Raw genomic sequence first — 6000 nt, forward strand, 5'->3', positions numbered from 1 at the left:
ACTAAAACCATATTGCCACGGCAGTACCCAACCACTCAATCCATATTGCCATGGTAGTATCCAACCACTCGAACCATGTTGCCATGGTAGTACCCAACCACTCAAAGCATATTGCCATGGTAGTACGCAACCACTCAAACCATATTTCCATGGTAGTACCAACCACTCAAACCATATTGTCATGGTACTGCCCAACCACTCAAACCGTATTGCCATAGTAGTACCCAACCATCAAACCATATTGTCATGGTAGTACCCAACCACTCAAACCATATTGCCATGGTAGTACCCAACCACTCAAACCATATTGCCATGGTAGTACCCAACCACTCAAACCATATTGCCATGGTAGTACCCAACCACTCAATCCATATTGCCATGGTAAAACCCAACCACTCAAACCATATTGCCATGGTATTACCCAACCACTCAAACCATATAGCCCTGGTAGTACCCAACCACTCAAACCATATTACCATGGTAGTATCCAACCACTCAAACCATATTGCCATGGTAGTACCTAACCACTAAAACCATATTGCCACGGTAGTACCCAACCACTCAAACCATATTGCCATGGTAGTACACATCCACTCAAGCCATATTGTCATGGTCGTACCCAACCACTCAAACCATATTGTCATGGTAGTACCTAACCAGTCAAACCATACTGCCATGGTTGTACCCAACCACTCGAACCATGTTGCCATGGTAGTACCCAACCACTCAAACCATATTGCCATGGTAGTACCCAATCACTCAAACCATATTTCCATGGTAGTACCAACCACTCAAACCATATTGTCATGGTACTGCCCAACCACTCAAACCGTATTGCCATAGTAGTACCCAACCACTCAAACCATATTGTCATGGTAGTACCCAACCACTCAATCCATATTGCCAAGATAGTACCCAACCACTCAAACCATATTGCTATGGTAGTACCCAACCATCAAACCATATTGCCATGGTAGTACCCAACCACTCAAACCATATTGCCATGGTAGTACCCAACCACTCAAACCATATTGCCATGGTAGTACCCAACCACTCAAACCATATTGCCATGGTAAAACCCAACCACTCAAACCATATTGCCATGGTATTACCCAACCACTCAAACCATATTGCCCTGGTAGTATCCAACCACTCAAACCATATTGCCGTGGTAGTACCTAACCACTAAAACCATATTGCCACGGTAGTACCCAACCACTCAAACCATATTGCCATGGTAGTACACATCCACTCAAGCCATATTGTCATGGTCGTACCCAACCACTCAAACCATATTGTCATGGTAGTACCTAACCAGTCAAACCATACTGCCATGTTGTACCCAACCACTCAAATCATATTGCCATGGTAGTACCCAACCACTCAAACCATATTGCCATGGTAGTACCCAACCACTCAAACCATATTGCCATGGTAGTACCCAACCATACAAACCATATTGCCATATTTGCACCCAACCACTCAAACCATATTGCCATGGTAGTACCCAACCACTCAAACCATATTGCCATGGTAGTACCCAACCACTCAAACCATATTGCCATGGTAAAACCCAACCACTCAAACCATATTGCCATGGTATTACCCAACCACTCAAACCATATAGCCCTGGTAGTACCCAACCACTCAAACCATATTGCCATGGTAGTATCCAACCACTCAAACCATATTGCCATGGTAGTACCTAACCACTAAAACAATATTGCCACAGTAGTACCCAACCACTCAAACCATATTGCCATGGTAGTACACATCCACTCAAGCCATATTGTCATGGTCGTACCCAACCACTCAAACCATATTGTCATGGTAGTACCTAACCAGTCAAACCATACTGCCATGGTTGTACCCAACCACTCGAACCATGTTGCCATGGTAGTACCCAACCACTCAAACCATATTGCCATGGTAGTACCCAACCACTCAAACCATATTTCCATGGTAGTACCAACCACTCAAACCATATTGTCATGGTACTGCCCAACCACTCAAACCGTATTGCCATAGTAGTACCCAACCACTCAAACCATATTGCTATGGTAGTACCCAACCATCAAACCATATTGTCATGGTAGTACCCAACCACTCAAACCATATTGCCATGGTAGTACCCAACCATCAAACCATATTGTTATGTTAGTACCCAACCACTCAAACCATATTGCCATGGTAGTACCCAACCACTCAAACCATATTGTCATGGTAGTACCCAACCACTCAAACCATATTGCCATGGTAGTACCCAACCACTCAAACCATATTGCCATGGTAAAACCCAACCACTCAAACCATATTGCCATGGTATTACCCAACCACTCAAACCATATAGTCCTGGTAGTACCCAACCATTCAAACCATATTGCAATGGTAGTATCCAACCACTCAAACCATATTGCCATGGTAGTACCTAACCACTAAAACCATATTGCCACGGTAGTACCCAACCACTCAAACTATATTGCCATGGTAGTACACATCCACTCAAGCCATATTGTCATGGTCGTACCCAACCACTCAAACCATATTGTCATGGTAGTACCTAACCAGTCAAACAATACTGCCATGGTTGTACCCAACCACTCAAACCATACTGCCATGGTTGTACCCAACCACTAAAACCATATTGCCATGTTGTACCCAACCACTCAAACCATATTGCCATGGTAGTACCCAACCACTCAAACCATATTGCCATGGTAGTACCCAACCACTCAAACCATATTGCCATGGTAGTACATAACCACTCAAACCATATTGCCATGGTTGTACCCAACCACTAAAACCATATTGCCATGTTGTACCCAACCACTCAAACCATATTGCCATGGTAGTACCCAACCACTCAAACCATATTGCCATGGTAGTACCCAACCACTCAAACCATATTGCCATGGTAGTACCCAACCACTCAAAGCATACTGCCATGGTTGTACCAACCACTCAATCCATATTGCCATGGTAGTACCTAACCACTCAAAGCATACTGCCATGGTTGTACCCAACCACTCAAAACATTGCCATGGTAGTACCCAACCACTAAAACCATATTGCCATGGTAGTACCTAATCACTCAAACCATACTGCCATGGTTGTACCCAACCACTCAAACCATATTGCCATTTTAGTACCTAACCACTAAAACCATATTGCCACGGCAGTACCCAACCACTCAATCCATATTGCCATGGTAGTATCCAACCACTCGAACCATGTTGCCATGGTAGTACCCAACCACTCAAACCATATTGCCATGGTAGTACCCAACCACTCAAACCATATTTCCATGGTAGTACCAACCACTCAAACCATATTGTCATGGTACTGCCCAACCACTCAAACCGTATTGCCATAGTAGTACCCAACCACTCAAACCATATTGTCATGGTAGTACCCAACCACTCAATCCATATTGCCAAGGTAGTACCCAACCACTCAAACCATATTGCTATGGTACTACCCAACCATCAAACCATATTGTCATGGTAGTACCCAACCACTCAAACCATATTGCCATGGTAGTACCCAACCACTCAAACCATATTGCCATGGTAGTACCCAACCACTCAAACCATATTGCCATGGTAGTACCCAACCACTCAAACCATATTGCCATGGTAAAACCCAACCACTCAAACCATATTGCCATGGTATTACCCAACCACTCAAACCATATAGCCCTGGTAGTACCCAACCACTCAATCCATATTGCCATGGTAGTATCCAACCACTCAAACCATATTGCCATGGTAGTACCCAACCACTCAAACCATATTTCCATGGTAGTACCAACCACTCAAACCATATTGTCATGGTACTGCCCAACCACTCAAACCGTATTGCCATAGTAGTACCCAACCACTCAAACCATATTGTCATGGTAGTACCCAACCACTCAATCCATATTGCCAAGATAGTACCCAACCACTCAAACCATATTGCTATGGTAGTACCCAACCATCAAACCATATTGTCATGGTAGTACCCAACCACTCAAACCATATTGCCATGGTAGTACCCAACCATCAAACCATATTGTTATGGTAGAACCCAACCACTCAAACCATATTGCCATGGTAGTACCCAACCACTCAAACCATATTGTCATGGTAGTACCCAACCACTCAAACCATATTGCCATGGTAGTACCCAACCACTCAAACCATATTGCCATGGTAAAACCCAACCACTCAAACCATATTGCCATGGTATTACCCAACCACTCAAACCATATTGCCATGGTAGTACCCAACCACTCAAACCATATTGCCATGGTAGTACCCAACCACTCAAACCATATTGCCATGGTAAAACCCAACCACTCAAACGATATTGCCATGGTAGTACACATCCACTCAAGCCATATTGTCATGATCGTACCCAACCACTCAAACCATATTGTCATGGTAGTACCTAACCAGTCAAACAATACTGCCATGGTTGTACCCAACCACTTTAACCATACTGCCATGGTTGTACCCAACCACTAAAACCATATTGCCATGTTGTACTCAACCACTCAAACCATATTGCCATGGTAGTACCCAACCACTCAAACCATATTGCCATGGTAGTACCCAACCACTCAAACCATATTGCCATGGTAGTACATAACCACTCAAACCATATTGCCATGGTTGTACCCAACCACTAAAACCATATTGCCATGTTGTACCCAACCACTCAAACCATATTGCCATGGTAGTACCCAACCACTCAAACCATATTGCCATGGTAGTACCCAACCACTCAAACCATATTGCCATGGTAGTACCCAACCACTCAAAGCATACTGCCATGGTTGTACCAACCACTCAATCCATATTGCCATGGTAGTACCTAACCACTCAAACCATACTGCCATGGTTGTACCCAACCACTCAAAACATTGCCATGGTAGTACCCAACCACTAAAACCATATTGCCATGGTAGTACCTAATCACTCAAACCATACTGCCATGGTTGTACCCAACCACTCAAACCATATTGCCATTTTAGTACCTAACCACTAAAACCATATTGCCACGGCAGTACCCAACCGCTCAATCCATATTGCCATGGTAGTATCCAACCACTCGAACCATGTTGCCATGGTAGTACCCAACCACTCAAAGCATATTGCCATGGTAGTACGCAACCACTCAAACCATATTTCCATGGTAGTACCAACCACTCAAACCATATTGTCATGGTACTGCCCAACCACTCAAACCGTATTGCCATAGTAGTACCCAACCATCAAACCATATTGTCATGGTAGTACCCAACCACTCAAACCATATTGCCATGGTAGTACCCAACCACTCAAACCATATTGCCATGGTAGTACCCAACCACTCAAACCATATTGCCATGGTAGTACCCAACCACTCAATCCATATTGCCATGGTAAAACCCAACCACTCAAACCATATTGCCATGGTATTACCCAACCACTCAAACCATATAGCCCTGGTAGTACCCAACCACTCAAACCATATTACCATGGTAGTATCCAACCACTCAAACCATATTGCCATGGTAGTACCTAACCACTAAAACCATATTGCCACGGTAGTACCCAACCACTCAAACCATATTGCCATGGTAGTACACATCCACTCAAGCCATATTGTCATGGTCGTACCCAACCACTCAAACCATATTGTCATGGTAGTACCTAACCAGTCAAACCATACTGCCATGGTTGTACCCAACCACTCGAACCATGTTGCCATGGTAGTACCCAACCACTCAAACCATATTGCCATGGTAGTACCCAATCACTCAAACCATATTTCCATGGTAGTACCAACCACTCAAACCATATTGTCATGGTACTGCCCAACCACTCAAACCGTATTGCCATAGTAGTACCCAACCACTCAAACCATATTGTCATGGTAGTACCCAACCACTCAATCCATATTGCCAAGATAGTACCCAACCACTCAAACCATATTGCTATGGTAGTACCCAACCATCAAACCATATTGCCATGG

This window comes from Saccoglossus kowalevskii, chromosome 8 (assembly GCF_978046115.1).
Source record: "Saccoglossus kowalevskii chromosome 8, keSacKowa6.1, whole genome shotgun sequence".
Classification (NCBI taxonomy): Eukaryota; Metazoa; Hemichordata; class Enteropneusta; family Harrimaniidae; genus Saccoglossus; species Saccoglossus kowalevskii.